This window comes from Thermobia domestica, chromosome 8 (assembly GCF_964235325.1).
Source record: "Thermobia domestica chromosome 8, izTheDome1.hap1.1, whole genome shotgun sequence".
NCBI classification, from domain to species: domain Eukaryota; kingdom Metazoa; phylum Arthropoda; class Insecta; order Zygentoma; family Lepismatidae; genus Thermobia; species Thermobia domestica.
The window spans coordinates 285,889,582-285,917,204 of record NC_137461.1 but is presented as its reverse complement, the minus strand read 5'-3'; the positions used below and the strand labels follow the sequence as shown (position 1 = coordinate 285,917,204).

Below are 27,623 nucleotides of genomic sequence, written 5' to 3'. Positions count from 1 at the left end.
AACTCCTTAAATCTTATTACAGCAGTACGGTTATATAACCATCTTGTTTTATTCATAGGGGAAAGAGTTGTTTACCTAAGCATAGGAAAGTTGTTTACGTAATCTTGGTCGGGTTTAGTCTTTTTACTTCCAAGCTGTATCATACATTCATCACGAGCTCACTCGCGGATAAGCAGTTAGCATACGCACTTTTCCAGGTTCGATTCACGTGATTCGGATTCCACGTTAGGCTGTAAGTCCACGTCTCATATAGCCTCGCTGCTAACAAGGACGCTAAACTCAAAATCAAATGAAAATTTTTCATCACGATTTATCTCAATACATTATCTTTTACTTGTATGCAACTCTTGCTTTACTAAAATGTTTTTTAGTTTAATAAATGATCTGCAACTGAAATGATCTGTTTTGCAGAAGAATCATTGCCAATTCAAAACACAAAATTGGATAATATTTTCTATTTCCAACCGTGTCACTCGCCTTTCACAATGTTTACCATGTCAACAGTACATTACGTTAACTATTATTATTATTATTATGTATTCTACCTTTCAGAAGGTCCTAGGACAAATGAGGACTTTTGTTTTCAGTTCTAGATTTGGGCCTGGAAATGTTTCTTCCATGTTTCTCGATCTTCAGCTTCCACTTTTAACTCCCAATATTTCCTCCTATTTTTTCAAATCATCGATCAGCTGTATTCTTCTTCTTCCTATTCCTCGCTCCCCTTCCATCTTTCCTTCTATGGCGGTGTGAAGAAGACAATTTCTTCGCAAGATGTGTCCAATTCAATTGGAGTTCCTACAAAAGATGTTGGATAGAAATGTCCTCTTCTCTCCCATCCGTTTTAAAACATCTTCGTTTGTTACCCTCTCCGTCCATTTAATCTTGTCCATCTTCCACCAACACCATATTTCGAAGCTCTCTAAATATTTCTTCTCTAACGTCCTTAATGTCCAAGTTTCTGAACCACACAGCTCAATGCTCCATAGATAGCACTTGACCAACTTCTTCTTAAGTCCAATATTGAGCCTGCTAGTGAAGAGTGACTATACATGATCAAAATTTCTATATAAAAGTTTCTACGATTCCAAGAGAATTAAATTTGAACAGGTACGATACGAAGTTGTATGCAATTTTTGTATTGATTAAAAAAAAAAAAAAAAAAAAAGTACAAGGAGTATATTTTACTTGAAAATATAATGGAGAGTATTTAACTTGTCATTAACGTCAAAAAGAAGAGAATATCATGGTGTTTCGTACTAAAATATTATTTTAAAAAAATAGTTCAGAGGGTTTCAACCCTCCAGAAAAAAACTCCTACAATCCCGTACACACATGTCTCACTATCCTAATCTTAGCACTCATCAACCGACGATACATCGCGACACGGTTCAAAAACAATTGAAGGGTAAGGGGAAAAAACAAGGAATGTCCATGTGCGTGCTTTTTAGGGTGCTTTGTCCTATCTGTTGGTGACTCTTGGTTCTATTTGACTGTATATGCCATGCATGCATAGATGTAGAAATATCAATGTAAAAAGGGGCAAAGAATTTGACTAACCCTATTCTTTTTACGCTGTTTTCAATATTAAAACGCCGTTTTCTCGAAAATGCAATTTTGTGACATTCCTTCTTTTTTCCCCTTACCCTTCAATTAGACCTTCAAAAACAACGTTGTCAGGATAGAACTCCTATTTCTGGAAAACCATAAGCAACTACTACTACGAATTTTCTCATACAGGTTTTCTCATAACTTAGGTTTTACCCTTTGCAGAAACCTTGAGCTTACTTCTCCGTGAGCCTGGATTAAACTGCCTCTAAGCTTCTGTTATGATTATTTCTTCTAGCATTTTCCCCCTTTCTGATGTATTAGTAATAGTAATGGTGATGTTGAAATTATTATTAGTTTGTTTTATATTATCAACGTTTTTATACGAGGGGATGTTGATAAAGATTGAGCCTTACCAAGAAAAAATTGAGCTAGGAAGCTGAAATTTGCAGAGTTTGTAGGACAGGATCTGTATAGACTAGGTTGCAAAATGCAATGTTATCTGATATTAACATTCTTTTCTTTTTCATTTCAGAGGTGAACATGGCTGCACTACTTCCAGCAAGCTCCAGTCCAGAGGAGCATAGGACCATCATGAAGTTTCTCTTCCTCCAAAGGAAAGGTGCGACGCAGATCTACGATGAAATTAAACAAACTTTGGGGGATTCTGGGCCGTCATATGCAACTGTTGAACGTTGGTTGGCAAACTTCTGAACTAGCCATTTTGAAAGTGCGTAACCCAGCTGCAGGCCTGTTTCTGTGTCTGTTTCCAAAAATGTGCAAGTCATCCAGAACACGATAATGGAAGATCGTCGAATATCAGCCAAAAGGATTACTACATGTTTGGGTATTACATAAAAGATTTAGATTTCTGGGCTTTCGGCATCTAAGGTTATTTAGCCCGTTACGTTTGAGGGATGACATCCCTCGGCGAGCACACAATCCGGGGAAAGGGAAGAAAGAAAACGGCCTGGGACCTCCGGGAAAACCTCATTCAGGGTGGCTGGCCTGAAAAAAACATTTTACACTTTTTCGACCGAGTGCCCCCACCGGGAATCTAACCCGGGGCATTACATGAAAGAGTTGGTACCATTATTCATAATGATCTGGATATTAGGAAGGTTGCTCGTATTTTTACTCTCTTTGTTTTGCATTTACATGCCATTTACTTTTATTTGTATTTTCCTATATTTCTATTTGCATTACAACTATTTGTTTTCCTCGTATGTATCTTCATCGCCATTGCTTCCATTTCACCATTCTTCAAAACAGGTCTCTTTCTATTTCAATCACAGTAGTCATATCCATTCTTTTTTCTGCATATCCACTGATTTTGTGGGGGTTATGTTCGCAGTTTCTTTATCCTAGATACCTCGTCTTCTTCCTAGATATCTTTATTGATTGATCTGGTTTCATATTTTCCGTCATAACATCTTAGCACAACTTCAAACTTTTAGCTGATTGAAACATAAAGCAGGTAGTCTTTGTTTTTCTTTCCATTGTTTTATACATTCTGATGACAAGATGATACGATTGAAAGCTTAATGCCTACACTAAAGGTATCAAACGTAGTACCTAGGTATTATCTTCCGTCATAATTCTATCTGTTTCAGTCTGGTTACACTAATGTATTACGTTGCATTCCAAAATGGTGCAGACCGCTTGGATGATTCACAGCTAATTTCCTCCTCCTTAAGTTTTCATTCTTTTACACCTAGCTACTCTCCTCTCTATCTGATGAATTATATAGCGAGAGTTCTTACAACTTATAACTGTGATCATTTCTTTATTTTCTGATAAATAAATTCATTTGAACGTATTTTTATCGTAATTGTGTTTATTGTAATAGCACGTGTAACAACATCAGACAGTTCTTCGGACAGTAGCCTATCGTACAGATCCTGAAGTATGGGATAGTTCTTGTTGTAGCTTAGCGATGTTTGTTGTTAAAGTCTGTTTATCGGCTTCGTCCCAATATGTCTTATATGCACTTGATGAGGCTTTGGTCTGAAAAGCTAGAAGGCCAGGGCAGACAGGGCATGTAGATTGTCATAGCGGCGCGGAGATGAGCGTTATCTTCGGCAAAATATATAGCTTTATTTATTACATGTGCTTCCAATTTATTAAGTTTTATCTTGGTACTTCATATAGCTTGTCTCTTCAGTGTCAAGACGACGCTAGCGAAAGCCTATTGTCAGATTGAAGGTAGTTGTATAATGGAGCTGGTGAGAGCTCGGGTAACCATTCTGCAGAAATGCCACTCGGCTCAGTGTTGATGTTAGCGATCCATCGATGATGTACACGATAGTTCTCACAGCAGACTCCCCGTCACGTATCGGGAGCTCCTGGATAGGATCATACGACAACTACAAATACAGAGCCACCATGGCTCCCATGTTAGCACACAAAACTAAACGATCGATTGTCGAAGGTAGCTCTGCTTTTCCGCATACTTCTCGCACGTTTACTCTGACACTTTCTCTTCGCTGAGAATGCCTTTGGTACTCTCGGAAGAGACTACAATGAGAAACCGAATGCAAGGCGGTGGCGTTAGGGATGAGAGATGTACCTGCTTGGACACACTGGCGGCTGCGTGTGTGATTGTAGACCTACGTATAGGAAGTAGAAGAATTCATTATATGTTCGCATTTGTCTAGGACTAAGGCCTGACATTCTGGTATAGGAACTAATAAGCTGCTGCTTTCTCTGGGTAATATAACTGGTATGTCGTATATCATAATATCATCAACACTGTTCTACAACATTATTTGGTTTTCTTGCAGAATCCCATGTTCCAGCAGGATAACGCGCATCTCCACACCGCAACCTAGTACTCTACAGGGCATTCACCTTCTATCTTGGTCTGCTAGCTCTCCAAACGGATGTCATATCAAATGCATGTACGACATAGTGGGACTATGCCTCATTGCTTGCCAGGCTTTAGCAACGAACATCACTAAGCCACAATAAAATTTACTTCATACTTCAACATTTGTACAACCGAAATAACTGTTTATGTGGGCACTCGATGTTGTTACACGTGCAATTAACGTAAGCACGTACACCTATAGAAATACAAACGAATTTGTTTACCAGAAAATGTACAAAATAATCACACCAAGAAGTTACAATATGAGAACTTTTACTAAATGATTCTTTAGATCGACAGAGAGGTAGGAAGAAAAGGAAGAAAACAATATCAGGAAATTAGCTGCGAACCGCGTAAACAGATGCATTTGTGTAACCAGATCGAAGTCAAAGAACGTTCTTTGAAATGAAATCTTTGAGTTTTACGTCCAACGGTTATGCCGGTTAGGCTAAAGGAGACGGTAACGATGAGTAATGAATGAAATGGTGGAATGAAGAAAGTAGGAGGAAACGGGAGAACCCCGAGAAAACCCACGCACACGGTGTTTGTCCACCACAAAGTTCACTTGGCGGGGGCTGGGATCGAACCCGGGACCCCAAGCACCAGAGGTGAACGCTCTACCACTGAGCTACCGCGGCCCCTCAAAGAACATTCTGTGATGGAAGATAATACGAGTGGGTGCGCCGGCAATACGAGTAGCGTCGGAGAGCTAAGAAATAATAAACGGAGAGCTAAGAAACAATAAACGGAGAGCTAAGAAATAATAAACGGAGAGCTGGTGATTGGTTAAGGTTTAGAGTGTATTTCAGCAGCGAGGCTATATGAGACATGGACCTACAGTCTAACATGGGATCTGAACAACATAAGCTCCCAGCTGGTATCGAATCCGGGTCTCCCATGTCGATAAATGAAGAGAAAGATATAAAATAATTAAATAATTAATAAGTTATAAAAATATGAATGATCAAGACTACAATAATAAAAATAATGGGACATAATACAGAAAGGAAGTAGGTAGGAAAAATAAATTGAAAAAGATAAATTCAATGGGAAACGAAGCTAGTACAGTGAGGTAGTGTGATAGAGAGAATTAACACCAAGGGGGGAGAGGGTTCAAGAATAAGATGGTAATCAGAATGCTTTCCGACCTCTTTCTCAGTATTATGGAAGAATCGGAGGGAAGGGTTTTGAGGAAATTTATGTGGAAAGTGTGGTCAAATGTACTATTGTGAATGGTTGTGTATTCTAGGACAGGTAGATGGGGAATTTCGGTGCTGCAGGAGAATCGGTGATAGTTCAATTACATTCAATTTAGTTTATCTTTATAATCATAAACATTGCACCAATTCTTGCGTAGGGGTCCGTGGATCGATCGCAGCTTGCGCCAAGTGAACTTTGTGGTGGACAAACATCGTGTGCGCGAGCTTTCACACGGTTCTCCCGTTTCCTCCCACTTTCTTCATTCCACCATTTCATTTATTTCTCATCATGACCGTATCCTTTAGCCTAGCCGGCATAACCTAGAACGTAAAACTTAAAGGTACAATACTAACTGGTGTACCTCAAGGATCAGTGCTTGGTCCATTGCTCTTCCTTATTTACATCAATGATGTGACACATGAAATGTTGCCTAATAAATGTGTTTTATTTGCTGATGACACCAATGTTATTATTACAGGTAACTCACGACATGATATTGAATATAATCTAAACACTGCGTTTTCACGATTAAGTAACTGGTTAAGTAGCAATAAATTAGTTTTAAACAGTGATAAAACTTCCTTGCTAAATTTTTATTATCCTCTTCAAAATAAATTTATTCCTTACGTAATGGTAAATAACAAAAAAGTTGACTTTTCTATTTCAACTAAATTTCTTGGTGTCACCGTAAGTTCGAAACTAACTTGGAATGAGCATATTTCTCAACTCAACAAAAAATTAAGTAGTATTTGTTTCGGCCTCCGTAGACTAAGAGGTAATGTCACAGCAGAGGCCTTAGTTTCGGTGTACTATGCAAAATTCCATTCTTTAATAACTTACGGTATTATTTTTGGGGGGGCACGTTTCGCTTACAAAAGAAAGCACTAAGGGTTGTGTTTGGATTGTCACCAAAGTCTTCTTGCAAGCCCATCTTTCGAGGACAAAAAATATTACCATTACCTTGTGTATATCTATATAAAATTATCTTGTTTACCGTAAGTAACAAACACTTATTTATTGAAAACAGTAGCGTCCATAAATACAATACTCGATTCATTAATAATTGGCATGTTATCCCCCAAAATTTCTCATTTTTTCAAAAAAGCGGATATATTAACTGTACAAAAATTTTCAATAAGTTACCTGACTTTCTAAAACAAAACAAATCATATTCTATGTTTAAATCTGATCTTCACGAGTTCTTAGTAGATAAATGTTACTACTCGGTAAATGAGTTTTTTGAAGACAATGTATAAATGTTTTTTTTAATTAATTATATTATGAATGTGTAAGCTTATAAAAGTCATAGTTATGTATATATTACTTTATCTGTAAGTTTTTTATAGCATATATGTAATTATTTTGTAATTTTGACAACTGTATGCGTACTCGAGAATACTCTCAATTGTATGCAAAACAGGTAAATAAATAAATAAATAAGTAAATAAATAAATAAATAAATAAATAAAATAAATAAAGATTTCATTTCATTTCAATTCTTGCATATGAATACGACCAACGTCATCTCTTTTGTGTACAATAAACGATTTTCCTATCAAATTAAGACAAACGTAAGTGCAGAAACGATGTATCCCGCCGGTGGAAACGTTATTTGATGTCTTACTGTCTAAATCCTATTTTCTTCCTCACTGATTGATAATATGCAGTGTGAACCAAATCTTGTACAACTTTAGCTTTCAACAACATAGTTCTAAGTTCAAATATTATATTGCACTTACTTGTAAAATCTGTCGGAATTGTCATTGTGCAGTTGACCAAATAGCCTTCATAAGCTTGGAAGAAATCGTCCAATGAGGAATGTACTTTAAAATTTCAATAACATAGTTATTTTTTAAACATAGTGTCACTTCAAGAAGGAATATACGTTGAATTTGAGAAGCACGAGAGGGAGAACTAAAAAATAACCTGAATTGTACTCGTATTGTATTTGCGTATTGTGTACTTGTAGTACGAGGTTGCGCCCCAGTATCGTAACTAAAGGCTTGGGGACCCTTCCGCAGACAGCATGGAGTGGGCCCCGTCTCTACGTACCAATTCACGACTTGGAGGCCCCTGATGGCTTGGGAGCCCTCCACAATGCAGGGTCTGCGGGGCCCTTATTTTCGACCCTGTTGTGCCCGCTGGGGTGCTGTGGGAGGACCTTTTCTGAATCAATATGCCAAGTGAAGTCATTTGACAACGGCATGTGTGGTTTCTCTGGCAGTTGTGTGTGTATAACTGTGACACAACGTAATGACAGATTCTCACGAACAAAGTGGGACTGTGAAGTTTTGTTCTTTTACTCGACATGAACGCAACAGAAACTGTTGTGATGGTGCAAACATATTACAAAAAACATGATCTTAGTACAATGCAAATATATGAATGGTTTTGCTCGGTTTAAAAGGATGGAAATGACCATTGAAAACCAGTCCCGTTTCGGTCGTTTTTGAAGTGCGCGAACCGACTACAACATCGCCAAAATCCTTGATCTCATCACGGAAGATCAACGCAGAACAATCGACCAACTTGAGGATTTATCCTGGAGCTGTTCTATTACAATAAATAAATAAATAAATAAAAAGTTAAGTCCATGCTTTTTATCAGAAATTCCTGTCATTTTTAAATCCCCCCTTGTACATAGGTATAGTGCAAACCATATTACATTGTTAAAAAAAAATCCTCCACTTAAAATTCGTTTTCTTCCAAACGATCTTCCTTCACTAGCATATGTGAAACATATTCCTCTTCACTTCTAGGAAGAAATCTTTGATATCGCTTTTTTTTCCTACGTAACAGAGAAAACTAAATACATGGAAGTACGTCGAGATCGTAATACTACAAATTATGGATGTGTTAAAATATCTAATAATACTTTCGATAAAGTAGATACTTTCAAATATATAGAATCAATATTAACAGACCAAAACCATATTCACGAAGAAATTAAATGTCGACTAAAAGCAAGAAATTCGTGTTATTATTCAGTCCAGAATCTTTTGTCGTCGCGAATTCTATCGAGGAATTTAAAGCTTAAAATACATAAAATGATGATTATGTCTGTTGTTCTGTATGGTTACGAAACATGGTCGCTTACTCTGAAGAAAGAACGTAGATTGAAAGTATTTGAGAACAAGATCCTAAGACGAATATTCGGACACAAGAGGAACGGAATTGGTGAATAGTGGAACTTCATAACGAGGAACTACATAATTTATATCGTTCACCAAACATTGTTAGTCATCAAGTCTAGGAGAGTAGGCTCAGGTGGGCAGGTCATGTAGCGAGAATGGAAGAAAGGAACGCTTTCAAAGTTTTAACCGGAAATTCAATCGGAAAACGACCATTAGGAAGACCTAGGCGCAGATGGGAAGAAAATATTAGGATGGATCTCGCAGGAATATGAATACAAAGTAGAAACTGGATCCAATTGGCTAAGGATAGAAGTCAATAGAGAGCTTTTGTGAACGCGGCATTAATCCTCTGGGTTCTATAGGCCATAAGTCTCAAGCAGTGGCGTAGGGAAGGGGGACCCGGAGGGGCCGCCCCCCCCAAAGAGGTCCGACAATGTACTTTGGTATTTTGATGTTTGTAATTTTTTAATATATTTTTATGTTTATATATTTTTTGTTTGTAATTTTTCTATATGTACCTATAACAGCACTTGCCCCGCCCCCCAAACACATCCTGGCTACGATACTGGTCTCAAGAAATGTTGAGAGATAGCTATACAACTTCTATAAATCTTTGTTGCCCCTATAGTATGATCGTAAATATTTATTTCAGCATGAAAACCTATGCCAAGTATCGGAGCAACATGGCGGAAGCTACTAAAAGTAGTGTGAGAAAGCATGCCTCTGTAAATGTATTGTTTACAAGCATATTGTGTCTTGGCGAAACCCTGAAGCTACAGCTGTAAAGGCGGTAAACAGCTAATCTAAGGCGAATCCTGTGGTTTTTACAAACTTAAATAAATGTTATTCCAAGCTACTTTTCTACCATAATATTGTTAAACAGCTTGACTGCAGAACGGTACCTTGCTATGCTTGAAGATTATGTTCATGGCATTGTATCCACGTGAGATAATTATAACGACCAAACTTTTATGCAAAATGGGGCCCCGCCTTATTTCGCACGTCTTATCCATGACTGGCTCGATTACCCATTTTCCAGAATGCTTGAATGGCCAGCAAGGAGTCCTGACCTAATGCCGTGCGACTTCTTCATCTAAGGAGGGGGACAAAAGAGGAAGATTATCACACACACACACACACAAATTTCTTGATGAATTTGAGGAGCGAATGCGCCAAGTTCTTGCAAACATACCGGTGAAGAATCTGCAGAAGTCTGTCGCAAACATCCCCAACCATTTACGACAACTGGTGGATAATGATGATGCTTATCCGAAATTTTAGCAATGCATTACCATTCCACCATTGTAAGGAAAATAATGCTTCTTATTTCATGAAAATTGGTCAAGTATTAAGAAAGTTATAAGCTATTTTCAATAGGGACTTACTTCCCTCCCACCCTGTATATTAGGATTAGCGTAATTAGGATATTTTGTTAGAAGGGGCCAAGATCCCTTACTTCTGAGAATTGGAAGTATTTTACCTGTAGTCCAACGGTATTTCTTGGAGTTTACCCTCCCCCTGTCCCCTCTACGCGAACAGGACTTTTTATTAAGTGTCTGTAGACACTCTTTCCGATCTACCATCATCTTCGGAGTGCGTCTAAAAATGCGCTCCCCTTAAACGGATTAATCTTTCCCCATCTTTCTGGTGTAATATTTGAGATTTGCACACGCACCTACCTACGTAGTTCTTCGTGAAGTCTCACAGACCAGCGCTTAATATTATTTTCACAATGGGAAGGTCTCGGGTTCGAATCTTAACTGTTTCCCTGAGGGTTTCTCCTAAGCCTACCAGGCAAATACTTTGGGACGGCATTTAAATAAAAGCCATGATAAAAACTTCGTCCCATTTCCTTTTTCACTATTGTTGATTATTAACAGTGCTGTTTTCAGAGAACTTTCTCCGGAATGGATTCAATCAGTGATGTACGCAGAAGTTCGTCAAGGGAAAGGGCTCAAGGACCCAAGTTCAAATTTCAAATATTTGTATGAGATAGTTGATGAGTACGGTGCCCATAGCCAAACTGCCTTTATAAAAATTGTTGCGTGAATACCTTAGGTTTCTGAAACATGTATTTTTGCACAGCACACATATTAGTTCCTAAGTGGAGTCTTGATTCGATTACAGTAGGTCACATAGTTTTGGAACTATGGACCTTTAAAGTTGATTTTTTTTCTTTTCATGTTTTCGGCAGCCTATAACTCCAAAAGGAAGCATTTGTGCACCCAGGTTGGTCTATACTTTTTGTCTTATCTTGGTGTCAGGAATCGCCTCCCAAATGTTGGTGCAAGTATTTTACAATTACTTATTGTTTTTTTCGGGTGCAGAAATATACCTATTTAACACTATATAGATGTAGTGACTTATAGCATTGGATCCTCTTCCCAAAGCTTCGACCCCATCAACAAAAACTTCTGGATGTGCGGCTGAGTTGTGGTCACTTTTTTGTCACTCAAATATGCGAATTACCGCAGGGTTAGAGGAATCGAATTAAATGAAATTTCAGTGTAACATTCCATATTTATGACCTTTTAGGTTAAAGATGACGGATGATCAATGAGAGGAAATGGTTGTTAAATTAAACTTTATGTGATATCTCTCCGGGAATCCAAACCAAGACTGCACGCACGTAAGAGGCACGAGCTAGCCACTAGAACAAAGGAAAGGAAGCAGTGGCGAATCTGGAAGGTAAAAACTAGGGGCGGGACAGCCAGTATCCAGACTATGATAGGTATTGATAAACTTTCAAAAATATATAAATAATAGCTTAAATTATTTTGTCCTGAAGAAACTGGGGGTCCTAGGCCCCACAGTCCTGGCCTAGATCCGCCACTAAAAGGTAGGTGGTTAGAAGAAATGCAATCTCTGAAGATAATATATCCCCTTCCGTAATGAATGATCGCTGATGAGAAATATCTCTCTGTACAGGCGTATATTGTAAAATATATGAATATTAGAGACGGGTTATGAACAAACTGACGCTTCTGAACGACACATTCATGTGAACTAGTTCGTTCATTTTGAACTGCTCCTCATGACACTACACACGACTCCGGCGCCGAAATTGCCAGTAAGAATGCAGTCTGATTGGTTTCACCATCTGTTACAGGAGCGTCACTTCAGATTTTGCTTGGGGGCATTATTCTTTTGATAAAGTCTATATAAATCTCAAACTCAGGGGGAGAGGGGAATTGCCCCTCCCTGTCCCCCTAAATGACGCCCCTGATCTGTTACATATTAGATATTTTTGTTCTTGACAACCCAACAACAGGCCTGCGACCACGAAGCAACCCTTCATTAAAGTTGGTAGGAAGCAAACATTTATGTCATCTGCTTCCCGACCCTTCTTGCAGAAACAACTTGCACATTTATTAATGTTTACAGCTCGTACCTCCTTTTTTTGTATGTAATGCTATATTATAATTATTTTATTGCTCCCGTAGGAGCTTTCAAAAATTGCCTTGGTGGACGGTATTTCACGTCCCCCAGGCGGGGTATTGGGAAAAGTTTTCAACTAGCAATAATCGCACCTCGGTTAAACCTCATTGGTTACGATATCGCCACTGCGCAAAGCTAATGAACATCACCCTGAATTTTTTATTTATCAATTTTTATATTCGTGAAATTCGTGGTATTTAACATTTAATATACCTGTTGGGACAAAATTTGTGAAAGATGTTTAGAAGGTGTAAGTTACTTTTAATTAAATAATTATTTGTTTAACAGTTAACGGTAAAATGTGGTATTACTTGCAGTATTTACGAACACTTTTGCAAGTGAGATAAATAGCTCCGTGCTGCCATCTAGCGACAATAAATGTACTTTTCCTATAAGGTTTGTGTGGGGAGAATTAAAATTTTTGTTCTTGTTTTTACATTTGAAATTTAATGTTCAGTAAGATTCTTGACGTTCAATTATAAAATTTATGACAAAATAATTGTTGAAAATTGTATGTAACGTATGATAATATTTAGATAGACACATTAAAAATAATGACATGGAAAGCAATTTCGAAAGCAATAGAAACACGGAATACATAATTTTTATTTTATAGTTGATACGTGCGTGAGATACGGTATTGAAAGTATAAAAGAGATCTGTGTAAATTCAGTTCTTTTTTTTTTAAATCGGGACAGATTAAGAATGTATCTGCCAATATTTGAAAATTTTGCTGAAAGCTGAGTAAAAACTATAATAACAGAATTTCTGCACTTGTGAAAGAACGAAACATTAACAGAAAGGAAAAAAATCAAAATGCTCGTTCATACTGCACACAAACTAGCTTACATTTTCTTTAACATATCAATTAGTGTTCCTACGAGATAGAACTCTTTGATTACAAGCAGATATATTTTTGAGACGAGACATCAAATCTCGTCTCATAGGCAGCAGTAATACCGACGAACAATATTATTTAACAATAGGCTAGTGGACAAATTGTAAATTAAAAGTTAAGGATACTTTTTTTTTTTTTTTTTTTTTTTTTTTTTTTTTTTTTTTTTTTTAGTGTTCATGTTTAAAATGAATGAAAACAGATTAGGATGTCATACAACGCAATCAACATGAAATAAACTACGTGAAATCAACAGAAGCAACACAAATAAATATAGGTCTGTTAATACATTAAATATATACCGTCTTTTCAATTATGGTCTGGCACTTTGTTTCAGCTGAAGATTGAGAAAAAGCAGAGTCGAGAACTTTGTGTCGCGATTCACATAATGCTAAGTGAGTCTTCTACTTTAGGCTCTGACTCATAACTTTAAGGGCAAAGCCACACGCAATGGTCAGTCGACAGATGATATCGAGCAGCTGAGGAGCCTATCCCTAAGTACTTGGGCGAAACCCCTCATTTACTATTCCCACTCCTAAAAATAAAAAAAAAAAGTGAGGCTAGAAGAAACTGAGTTGGTTATGACAAAATTAAAAAAAAAAAAAAAAAAAAAAAAAAACAATATAGCTTGCTTTGTAGACCACATTTTATTTAATTACAGAACTTTTGTCGTTCTTAAAAGGAAAATTACGATATAGTTAAACTTCAATCGTGCCATTTTCAATGATAAAATTACTACTCTTCATCCCCGCCCACCCAAACAAATCATTGGTGCAATTTGAGACCATAGGCTACCAATGTAAAAATCGTCTTGTGTGTACTTTACAAGAAGTATTTGTGAAATGAAAGCTAAATCGTTCATAAGTAAAGATCACAATCAGGGAAAGGAAACTCCAAAATCAGGAGAGAAGCTCAGAGTGTGAAAGAAGATTGGGACTAAAAGTGGGGAAAAGTGAGAAATATATAATGAAAATGAAAAAGAAAAGGAAAAGTGTAAAGAAAGAAGTGGACGTATGAACGAAAAATGTAAGTGTACAAAGAAGAGAGATGTAGGCCTATGTGTAGTGTAAGTCTTATAGGGCTATGTGAAGAAGGTTCCTCTTGACCCCCTTTCTCTATACAGCACCAGGGAATACGATATGCACTCGAAGGCTCTCACTGACGAACTACAATATAATGGGCCTTATACAGAGTCATTCTGACGTGTGATTATGTCATACTAAAGAGTTCGACTATCATATGTTTCCTGCAGTAGCCAGGCCTTTAGTATGACGTTAATCAAACATCAAAACGACTTAAAGCTCAATGTATTTGAAATTAAATTCAACGTTAAATTCTCATGTCTAGTGGCGTTAAATAATACGTCTTTTGTTGCCTGTCTAATGCTGTAGATAGTTTTTATTCTGTTGGAATGGATTATTTATTTGCAAATTGTATTAATTGCTGTTTGATTTCTTCTGATATTGACACACATGGCCCTACTTCTAACAGTGAAACACATACTTCGCCTTATGCAGAGTCGTTTTGACAAATGATTAGCGACATGCTAAACGCCCGACTTCTGCAGGATGCATATGTAAGTCGAACGCTTTAGTATGGCACTAATCACACGTCAGAAGGACTCTGCATATGGCCCACTATTTGTAAATGATAGAATAAGTGTGTGTCGTTAAGGGCCTTCACTACAGCGAAATTAAACTAGAACATACCGCTAATTTTAGAGCTTTTCTGTAATATCTTCAAAACAAATAAAAATATTCGAAAAGCAAAAACATAGTGAACTAGACAATACGAATTTGCTTCTGATACCTTCATCACAATTCACTCATCTGCTTTTGGTATGCCGCTATTTACAGAACTCGCAAAAAATGCTAAATTATCTACAGTTCCAAATCGAAAGCAGATAGATGGGTTGTGATGACGGTATCACATACAAAATAATATTGTCGAGTGCACTACGTTTTTGCTTTTCGAATATTTTTGTTTGTTTTGAAGGTATTACAGAAAAACTAAAATTAGCGGTCGTTTAATTTCGCTGTAGTGAAGACCTTTAATTTGGCGAAGAGATCGTATTCGTCCAGCAGCCAATGTTCAAGGCCTAATATAAGTAGTCAATTCTTGGGAAACAGTTGTAATACTAAAAGGAATGTAAACTTACCCCGAGGTGAAGAATGTGCATTTTCTTATCATAGTTCTTACAAATTCTTAATTACAACGCTATTTTAATTTCCAGTTCTCTGGTTCGTTTACGTCAATTTTCCGTTATTAATTCCCGTAAAGTAATATTTTAGTAATAATAATATTGAAAGTACTTCATTTTACTCTCTGCGTTTCTACCTAAGTAGTTATATACTTGTTCTAGTTTTTCTTCTAAGAAACTATTTTAAAAAACTACGCAATTTAAGTGCATAATAAATTCTTTGAATGGGAAATCTTTTTACTTAACTATGCTTGAGTTAGAAAACAAAAGCACAAGAGCATTAGTTTACAAAATTCATATTTTGTATGTGCTTGTTTGTTTGTCGTGTAATGTAAGGAAGTTTATGACTTTTAAAATAGACCTATTCTATTATTCATTTTTGTAATTTTTAAGAAAACTTATTCAATTTTTTCGTACATTTTAGAATTTTTACTAGGGATGGCCAGAACCGGTTCCTGGCGGAACGGTTTTCGGCTCTGAACGGATCCGGTTCTAGAAGCTCCGATTCCGAAACCGGTTTTTCGGATCCAGGTCTGGAACCGGTTCCACCGGAACCGGAACTTTGTGGCCATTCCTACGCTAAACCCGAGCTGCTGGCAGGCTGTGAATAGTGCTAGATGAAATGGTGGAAGTGACAGGCAGGCGCCCAGGCTGTCGCCGCTTGTTTCATTTGACTAAACAAACTGGGTAACTGGCAAACTCATTGACTAAACAGGCAAACTGGCAAACTCATTTGGCTAAACACCCACTGGTATACCCCAAAAAATTTCTGGTAGGCACACGCGTGTCTGGGCGGGGATGGCACAAGCGAGTGGTCCTCTTTGCAGTGTTTTGAAGGTGAACTTTGTTCCTCCTTTACGAGTTTTTGGGGGCTTTCGGATCTAGGTCTGGAACTGGTCTCTAAGATCCAGTTCTGGAACCGGGTTTTCGAATCCATTTCTGAAACCGGTTCCTAAGACCCGGTTCTGGAACCGGGTTTTCGGATCCAAGTGCGGAACCGATTACTAAGATCCGGTTCTGGAACCGGGTTTTTGGATTCAGGAATGGAACCGATTCCTAAGATCCAGTTCTGGAACCGGGTTTTCGGATCCAGGTCTGGAACCTGTTCTGAAAACTGGATCTCCAAGAACCGGTTCCGTCGAAACCGGAACTTCGTGGCCAACCCTAATTTTTACCAGGATCGACAGTGATCGAACACAGAAACACCGATAGGGCAGTTCCAGTTAGGTGCATAATAGTTTAGTGGTAGAGCGCTTACATACGGTATGAGGAATTCCTGGTTCGATCCCACGTAATGTGAGTTTGTGATGAACAACATCGTGCCCACGGCTTTTCTGGTTATTTTCCCGTTTCCATTCATATTTTTATTATATCAATCCTTTCAAAATAATTCTTTCGTTCATTATCCTTCTTCTTTACCCTAAAAGGCATAAGTCTGAGACATTAAGGAGTTTGCAGTAGGGCTCGAACTCATGATGGGTTATGCCTTGCGAACTGAAATTCAACATCCAAGACCATTGGGCTATTGTCACCGGTAATAAGAACGTGGGAGGAAAGGGGAGGATCCCGAGGAAACCCACTGACACGATATCTCGAATCAGAGACCCGCCACACCAAAGGTAAACACTTTACCACTGAACCACCGCACCATAAGTTAAAACAATAATTGATTGCAATTTAATAAACATACTAATAGTAACAACTGACATAAGTATTGTTTGAGACTAGGAAACCATATGGAATGGAAATCAAAATCGAAAAATCGAAAGTCATTAGAATATCCCGTGAAAATGCGCCCTTACACGTCAGAGTAGAACAAAGAGAACTTGAAGAAGTCTATAATTTCAAGTATCTGAGAAGTATTTTGACGAGAGATGCTTACTGCACCAAGCAGATTAGATCAAGAATGGCAATATCTAAAGAAGTATTCAACAAGAAAAAATCACTCTTTACTGGTAGGCTCAATATTGGACTTAGGAAGAAATTGGTCAAGTGCTATGGAGCATTGGATTGTATATGGTTAAGACTTGGACATTACGGAAGTTAGACAAGAAATATTTAGAGAGTTTCCTAATGTATGTACCTAATGTGTAAATGTACCTAAAAATAACCTAATGTATGTACTATCTGTTGGCTGTATTGGTTGTATGGAATAATATATACATGTTTCACTGCAGGCTTTGTAACCTTACTTTCTGATCAATCCTCCTATTTATTAAGTTATTTACTTTGGTCAACCGATATGGAGATTATGTCGAAAAATAACCTAATGTATGTACTATCTGTTGGCTGTATTGGTTGTATGAAATAATATATACATGTTTCACTGCAGGCTTTGTAACCTTACTTTCTGATCAATCCTCCTATTTATTAAGTTATTTACTTTGGTCAACCGATATGGAGATTATGTCGAAAAATAACCTAATGTATGTACTATCTGTTGGCTGTATTGGTTGTATGAAATAATATATACATGTTTCACTGCAGGCTTTGTAACCTTACTTTCTGATCAATCCTCCTATTTATTAAGTGATTTACTTTGGTCAACCGATATGGAGACTATGTCGAAAAATAACCTAATGTATGTACTATCTGTTGGCTGTATTGGTTGTATGAAATAATATATACATGTTTCACTGCAGGCTTTGTAACCTTACTTTCTGATCAATCCTCCTATTTATTAAGTTATTTACTTTGGTCAACCGATATGGAGACTATGTCGAAAAATAACCTAATGTATGTACTATCTGTTGTCTGTATTGGTTGTATGATATAATATATATATGTTTCACTGCAGGCTTTGTAACCTTACTTTCTGATCACTCCTCCTATTTATTAAGTGATTTACTTTGGTCAACCGATATGGAGACTATGTCGAAAAATAACCTAATGTATGTACTATCTGTTGGCTGTATTGGTTGTATGAAATAATATATACATGTTTCACTGCAGGCTTTGTAACCTTACTTTCTGATCAATCCTCCTATTTATTAAGTTATTTACTTTGGTCAACCGATATGGAGACTATGTCGAAAAATAACCTAATGTATGTACTATCTGTTGGCTGTATTGGTTGTATGAAATAATATATACATGTTTCACTGCAGGCTTTGTAACCTTACTTTCTGATCAATCCTCCTATTTATTAAGTTATTTACTTTGGTCAACCGATATGGAGACTATGTCTAAAAATAACCTAATGTATGTACTATCTGTTGTCTGTATTGGTTGTATGATATAATATATATATGTTTCACTGCAGGCTTTGTAACCTTACTTTCTGATCACTCCTCCTATTTATTAAGTGATTTACTTTGGTCAACCGATATGGAGACTATGTCGAAAAATAACCTAATGTATGTACTATCTGTTGGCTGTATTGGTTGTATGAAATAATATATACATGTTTCACTGCAGGCTTTGTAACCTTACTTTCTGATCAATCCTCCTATTTATTAAGTTATTTACTTTGGTCAACCGATATGGAGACTATGTCGAAAAATAACCTAATGTATGTACTATCTGTTGGCTGTATTGGTTGTATGAAATAATATATACATGTTTCACTGCAGGCTTTGTAACCTTACTTTCTGATCAATCCTCCTATTTATTAAGTGATTTACTTTGGTCAACCGATATGGAGGCTATGTCTAAAAATAACCTAATGTATGTACTATCTGTTGTCTGTATTGGTTGTATGATATAATATATATATGTTTCACTGCAGGCTTTGTAACCTTACTTTCTGATCACTCCTCCTATTTATTAAGTGATTTACTTTGGTCAACCGATATGGAGACTATGTCGAAAAATAACCTAATGTATGTACTATCTGTTGGCTGTATTGGTTGTATGAAATAATATATACATGTTTCACTGCAGGCTTTGTAACCTTACTTTCTGATCAATCCTCCTATTTATTAAGTTATTTACTTTGGTCAACCGATATGGAGACTATGTCGAAAAATAACCTAATGTATGTACTATCTGTTGGCTGTATTGGTTGTATGAAATAATATATACATGTTTCACTGCAGGCTTTGTAACCTTACTTTCTGATCAATCCTCCTATTTATTAAGTGATTTACTTTGGTCAACCGATATGGAGGCTATGTCTAAAAATAACCTAATGTATGTACTATCTGTTGTCTGTATTGGTTGTATGATATAATATATATATGTTTCACTGCAGGCTTTGTAACCTTACTTTCTGATCACTCCTCCTATTTATTAAGTGATTTACTTTGGTCAACCGATATGGAGACTATGTCGAAAAATAACCTAATGTATGTACTATCTGTTGGCTGTATTGGTTGTATGAAATAATATATACATGTTTCACTGCAGGCTTTGTAACCTTACTTTCTGATCAATCCTCCTATTTATTAAGTTATTTACTTTGGTCAACCGATATGGAGACTATGTCGAAAAATAACCTAATGTATGTACTATCTGTTGGCTGTATTGGTTGTATGGAATAATATATACATGTTTCACTGCAGGCTTTGTAACCTTACTTTCTGATCACTCCTCCTATTTATTAAGTGATTTACTTTGGTCAACCGATATGGAGATTATGTCGAAAAATAACCTAATGTATGTACTATCTGTTGTCTGTATTGGTTGTATGATATAATATATACATGTTTCACTGCAGGCTTTGTAACCTTACTTTCTGATCACTCCTCCTATTTATTAAGTGATTTACTTTGGTCAACCGATATGGAGACTATGTCGAAAAATAACCTAATGTATGTACTATCTGTTGGCTGTATTGGTTGTATGAAATAATATATATACGCTTGACTGCAGGTTTTGTAACCTTACTTTCTGATCACCCTTATTACGCAAAAATAAATAAATAAATAATAAAGTTACCATGTTAAGATATGGTTTAAAACACCTAAGACTATATAGACTCTGGAGCTTGAATCTCACTTTGATGAACTTCTGAATACGCCACTGTTCTTGGGTATTGGGACACTTAATCGATTGCAGAAAACTGCTTCTTGGTATCAATGGCCGTTTTTGCAATATGGCGCTCACCGTTAAACCAGAAAATTGTAATTTCAAACCACTTCTGGTATGGATAGAGAGTTAACGAAGTAGACGGAATCTAGTGTTAAAGACGCTGAATTTGTTTCAGGAAATCGCTCGGCAGTAGACCCTATCTCTTGCTATTTTGTACTGTGGGGCGTCAATGTTTAACTTGAAATGGATAATTTCAACCATTTCCGGTCTCAATAGAAGGTTTACGAAGTAGATGGAACCTATTGTTGCGACGCTGAATCGATTCCAGAAAGCTGCTACTTTTACCAACCCGTTCTCTGAAGGTTAATTCCACATAGTATGCCATGCCGTTACTGCTTTCCTTGGTTCTATTCGACTTCGCATCACTTCGTGTGCTCCGAAGAAAGCCGAAGGATTGCGGCCGACGAGCCACGACCGGGCTGGTTTCTCTTCAAGGAGGCCTGTCGGGGCACAGTACGTCATGTGTGAATTTAAAAAGACTACCCAATAAAGTTTCAATGTGAAAGTCTGAAAAGAAACGGACAGGACACGGCATGAGAACTATACAATATATGCCAACTAACCTTTAGCATTCTATTATCGTTTCTACTGTGGTATCTGTCGACAGATAGACAGATGGACTTACAAACAGATGACCGTTCTATAAAACTTCCGATGTTTTGGTCAGGAAAATTCCATGATATTATACAGGGTGGCCCAAAAAGTAGGTATACAGGACCGTACTGATCAACTCATTGCATTTTATATCATTTCTTATTGTTATCCATCAGGTAGACTTAGTTTCTTTATTATTTGTTCTTAATGTGTTTTTACTTATGCCTTAAGCTCGGAACAGCCGAAGCAAATAAATCTATAAGCTAGAATGTTATACTTGATCAATGCAGGGATGTATACCTACTTTTGGGCCACCCTGTAGGTTAACCTTGTTGATAAAGGAACTAAAATCAACAAGAGTGTACATACGACAACATGAATTATGTTATTGACCTTCTCATACACAAGGTTCATCACACTCAAAGTTTTATAATTTTCGGAGATGGTCGAGCAACCACCTCTGGACCACTTAGAATGGATTGATTCTTTTTTTATTCCTATAAAAACTATCAAGTTCTATCATTATTTTCTAAAAATATAGGTGACAGTAATTAATAATTCCTTATCGTCTTATCAGGTGCAGAATAAATCAGATTTTATATTGCATAGACGTGTTCTACGTGGTCTATGTAAAAAAAAAAAAAAAAAACTTTGGACTCTATCGGCAAACATTTTTGGGTATACATCTGGTGTAGATACTATTTTTTTTATCTCGTTTAAATATCAGTAGAGACAAAACTTTTTCGCTAATGCGATATGTGCGAAACGTTTTTTTTTTTTTTTTTTTTTTTTTTTTTTTTTTTTTAAATACGTACATGTTTCAGGAAACCTCAAACTTTTCGTTTCAGAGCCAGAAATCACGTTTATATTATCGTGAATTTTTGCGAAATTCGGCATTACTTGCGATAAATGCGAATAAAAACGAAAAAGTGGAATTCTTGTTAATTATTGCTAATAATCACTAAAAAGCGCATTTCCAATATTATTTAATTTAAAAAACGTTGCATTTACGAAAAAGCTCAGCGAGTTATTTGATCCAGAAGCTGTTTCACGTAGTGAAAATGTTCATGATCTGTTGGTTGCTTACCGTGAATTTAAAAGTAAGGTTATTGAAGTTCTCAACAGTGAGAATAAGGAAGTTGACACTGTATTATTGTTTAATAATTTAAAAGTTAATCACGGGTCTTTTGCTGTTAGCTCGTTACGTTCAATAGAGTTGCCAGTCTCGAGTGTTGATGCCGAGAGATTCGTTTTCAAGTAATATGATTGGGGGCCGCGGTGGCTCAGTGGTAGAGAGTTCACCTCTGGTGCATGGCGTCGCGGGTTCAAACCCTACTCCTGCCAAGTGAACTTTGTGGTGGACAAATACCGTGGGCGTGTGTTTTCTTGGGGCTCTCCCGTTTCCTCCCACTTTCTTCATTCCACCATTTCATTCATCACTCATCATCACCGTCTCCTTTAGCCTAGCCGGCATAACCGTGGGACGTGAAACTCAAAAATTTCATTTCATTTTTTTTTTTTTCAAGTATATGATTCTTACTGACAGGAGAACAAACTTAAAAGAAGAATTGCTAATGTCTTGCTGCATGTTATCTTTTAACGTTAGAAGAAGTGTTTAAATTTTTGCATTAATTTCTATATTTCAGTGAATACATTAGCTAGAATGTACTGTGCACCTAATCAAGGTATATCCTCATTCTGTATTACGAGCTAGATATACACCTAACCACCAAAAATATACTGTTTACATGTTTCATATTTTTTTTTAAAAAAAAAAAGTGCTACATTTGGAAATTAAATGCGACATAAATGCGAAAATTGATAAATAATGCTACAAAATATAAAAATTGTTGCAAAAAACGTTTCATCTCTAAATATTACTGAATTGTCAAGGAAAAATTTTTTCTGTTCTTATCAAAACAAGGACAATTCCTAATTTTAGGCTGAGGCAGCTATTGGTGCAAGCTCTGCTAATGACTTTTAGCCAAGTCTTTATAAGTGACGCACAAATATTTAGTTTATATCCGAGTATGTATACTTTACAACGTAGAGACTTACAATTATTGTTTCTTGTATGTTTTAAAGTTTGTTTTTAGAACTTTTTTGTACTCATTTCTGTCCTTGCCATTTTTATCGTTTTTCTTTTCCTTCCTTCCTTCCTTCCTTCCTTCTGTCTCTCTTTTCGTTGGTTTACATTTTTTGTTAGATTTTAATGATACTTTCACTGCAGCTAATGACTTCTCCTGACCTCCATCACCCCGCCCTCAAAAGACAAACACTAAAACCACCTCATTTCACATGCCCCGGTTGAGAGTGGACGACGGTGGGTAAAATTATACTAGAATTTCCATTTGGTTACGTGGATATTATACTACTTTGAGTGTTGCTGATTTTAGTTCGTTTATCAACAAGGTTAACCTACAGGGTGGCCCAAAAATAGTTATACACCTTTGCATTGACCAAGTATAACATTCGAGCTTATAGGTTTATTTGCTTCGGCTATTCCGAGCTTAAGGTATAAGTAAAAACATATTAAGAACAAATAATAAAGAAACTAAGTCTACCTGATGGATAACAATAAGAAATTATATAAAATGCAATGAGGTGATCAGTACGGTACTGTATACGTACTTTTTGGGCCACCCTGTATAATATCATGAAATTTTCCTGACCAAAACATCGGAAATTTTATAGAACGGTCATCTGTTTGTAAGTCCATCTGTCTATCTGTCGACAGATATCACAGTAGAAACGATAATATAATGCTAAAGGTTAGTTCACATATAGTGTACAGTTCTCATGCACTGTCCTGTCCCGTTCCTTTTCAGACTTTCACATTGAAACTTTATTGCGTAGTCTTTTTAAATTCAGACATGGCGTACTGTGCCCCGACAGACCTCCTTGAAGAGAAACCAACCCGGTCGTGGCTCGTCGGCCGCAATCCTTCGGCTTTCTTCGGAGCACACGAAGTGATGCGAAGTCGACTAGAATCAAGGAAAGCAGTAACAGCATGGTACATTATGTGGAATTAAACTTCAGGGAACGGGTTGGTAAAAGAAGCAGCTTTCTAGAATCGATTCAGCGTCGCAACAATAGGTTCCATCTACTCCGTAAACCTTCTATTGAGACCGGAAGTGGTTCAAATTACCCATTTTAAGCTAAACGTTGACGCCCCAAAGTACAAAATAGCAAGAGATAGGATCTACTGCCGAGCGATTTCCTGAAACAAATTCAGCGTCTTTAACACTAGATTCCGTCTACTTCGTTAACTCTCTATCCATACCAGAAGTGGTTTGAAATTACAATTTTCTGGTTTAACGGTGAGCGCCATATTGCAAAAACGGACATTGATACCGAGAAGCAGTTTTCTGCAATCGATTAAGTGTCCCAATACCCAAGAACAGTGGCGTATTCAGAAGTTCATCAAAGTGAGATTCAAGCTCCCAAGTCTACATAATCTTAGGTGTTTTAAAACATATCTTAACATGGTAACTTTATTTATTTATTTATTTATTTATTTATTTTTGCATAATAAGGGTGATCAGAAAGTAAGGTTACAAAACCTTCAGTCAAGCGTATATATATAATTTCATACAACCAATACAGCCAACAGATAGTACATACATTAGGTTATTTTTCGACATAGTCTCCATGTCGGTTGAGACACTTGTCGCATCGTGGGATGTGTTTGAAGATTCCCTCCTGGTAAAAATCCTGTTTTTGCGGGTTCAACCACGTTGTCACGAAGTGTTTCATCTCCTCGTCTAAAACAAAATGGATGCTAGATGCTCCTTCAAGTTGCTCCAAACGAGGTTCGGGCTGTACGCAATGTGATCGATGATATACCAGCGAAACTGCTTCAACAGCGTGGTGATTCTTCTGTACGTTGTATACGGGCGCGCGTTGTCGTGAAGGAAGATGACATTCTGCGATATGCTCACCAAACATTACAGTCTGTTCGTAAACCTCTACCAGTTGCTGGTGAATTTCAGCCGCGGTTACACGTTTGGTCCACAGAAATCGAATAACTGACCAGGTAAGGATCCGAATGTGGCACTCGAGTTGCCGAACGACATGTATCAGATATGAAAGAGAGTGTGAAACTATGTACATATGCAAATTTATAGCGGCTAAGAGTATGATGGAAAAGCAGGAGAGCCGGAAGAAATATCGTCAACCGTAGGGCCCAGCATCAGAGAAAGCTAAGGAATTACTTGTTCCGTGCGTGAATGGCCACAGAAATGAAGCTGACATGTTTTGTAGTGGATGCATAAGATCTGCTTTATGTAATGAACATCATGGCTGCCATATTGAAAGTGGACATCTTGAATTTGGATTCACAGTATGCAAGATAAAGTGGTCATGTGACATATGAAATAGCACTAAAATTTTACCAGGAATACATTGGTGTTGACCATTCTGTAGTAACTGTTGTGAGTGGAGAAATAACATGCAAGAAATACGCATATAAACTCTGTGATATAGACTCAATAGTATGACGCAAAAGCTAGAGTTTGGGGAACCCTGGTTTGTATACAGACCAAAGGAAAAGTGTGTTTACATGCAGAATAGTTGCGGGTAAGGGAAAGATGGTCATTGACGACAGAGAAAGAAGAGACCAAGGGTGAGTCCGTTCCACCTACTGTGTGTCCAGTTTGCAGACAGAAAATAACTCGAGAAAGCTCATTCGCTAATATCTGCGTTATCAGTGAAGTAGTCAAGCAAGATAGAGTGGTTGGTGGGAAGGTAAATGTGCCCTTGATCGGCGAGCCACTGTTGAGGAAGTGCTAGAAAATGGCAAGATATATTCTAATTCATCATATGGAAAAGTTATTTCTTCTTGAAGGCATGAATATGAATCCCGGAGTAATTGTGCCATTATTAGTGCTTGAGTTTGGGACGTGCAACAATAATCCCTTTGCAGAAGATTAAAAATGTAGTTTTTAGTGAATATGATACAGTGGTCGAAGAATATCAAACGGTAGAGGTACATAATAGGGAACAGCTCTTGTGTTTTCATCACACTCTTATAGATACTGTTTACATAAACTGTCCTTCATAAATTGGTAGGTACCTTTATCAGTATACTTGGTTATGCGATGATATATGTTATTTTCTTGGAGAAAAACCACCTCGTAATTGTACTTGTAATTCTCATCCCTCCTTTGTGTCAGGTGTTTTAACGTGACAACAACTATACATCTTTAACACTACAATATTACCAGCTCTTTGCATATGTAAATGCTCTTTGTAATCTTTTTCTAGATGTGCATCTTGTGTCAACATTATTCCGACAGGTTATTCCGCAGTTTGTTCAAATATCCCCTCACGACTTTCTTGCACGTTACTTCTCAACTCATAATAAAGTCACTACAAAATGGTTAATACCAATGAATTCCTGGTAAAATTTCAGTGCTATTTCATATGCCACATGACCCACTTTCTCTTTTACATTGTGAATCCGAATTCAAGATGGCCACTCAATATGGCAGCCATGATGTTAATTACAGATATAGCAGATCTTATTATGCATATACTATTAAACATTTGACCTTAATTTCTGTAGCCATTCACGCGTAGAACGAGTGATTCCTTAGCTTTCTGTGTTGCTGGGCCCTCCAGTCGGCAAAATTTCTTCTGGCTCTCCTGCTTTTCCATGTTGCCCTCAGCCGCTATAAATTTGCATATGTACATAGTTTTACACCCTCTTTCATGTCTGATACATGTCGTTCAGCAATTCGAGTGTCCCATTTGGACCCTTCCCTGGCGAGACCATTTCTTCGCGAGACCAGTTTTCCAAACGAGTCGCCATTTGTGTTTACCTAAACTCGCGCCGTAGGTGGCTGAGACTGCACAGTTGCCAACTCCATGTATTAAAATTACCATACACTTCATATTCCTCTATAACAGACGAGACTCTAGAAATATCGGCCTTGCAACCTTGGTTTCTGATCGTCACTCGTGTCCTGATTAAGGCAGTGGTCATTAAAATTCCGAAATCTCTTGCGTACGCCCAAGTATATGTTACATGTCCATTTTAATCTCTCTGCTAAAACCAAAAGTTTAAGAAATTTACCGTTTCCTGTTTTCAACATTACTTTTCACAGAGACAAAATGATAAGAGATAGTGAGAGATATTTTTCGTAAGAATGCATCGTCCCAAAAGTAGATTCTGTCACCTCTGCTAATCTTCTATTCAAACCGGAAATTGTAGAAATCAACCATTTCCGATTGTATGTTGATTACTGAAGAGAAAAAAATGGTAATAGATAGCGAGAAGCACTTTCTTGTGTGCAGATTAGTACCGCAAAAGTATGTCCCATCTCCGAATTTATTCCTCCAGTGTATTCTAGTTTGCTTCCGTGTTGGAATGAATCACACAATTCATTTTTCTCTGATAAACGCAGCAATAAAAATAGTACAGAAAACTATCATCCAGTAGCTATGTTACCAACCACTGCAAAGATATTTGAAAGTGTTATTTATGATCAAGTGATGCATTACCTGCAATTTCAATATATAAAAAAGCCCATCTACAGAAGAGATCCACGGTGGCTAACTTTACTATCATCTCAGATTTCATAACTACTCAGCGACACCAAAAACTATGGATTCGGCAATAATATCGGTCAATTTAGATGATTTTATATATCCCCCTCCCCCATGTTGCAGAGCACGGCATCGGAAGTGTCACTGTTCATCTCAGCTACCCCGAAA

General features: G+C 37.2%; 1 non-coding gene across 1 annotated transcript; it reads right to left on the bottom strand.

Moving 5' to 3' along the window:
- Positions 1-12,182: 12,182 nt before the first annotated feature.
- LOC145693751 (U4 spliceosomal RNA) lies at positions 12,183-12,323 on the bottom strand. Its single transcript, XR_014132828.1, has one exon. It is a non-coding gene; the product is annotated as a U4 spliceosomal RNA (small nuclear RNA).
- Positions 12,324-27,623: the final 15,300 nt, after the last annotated feature.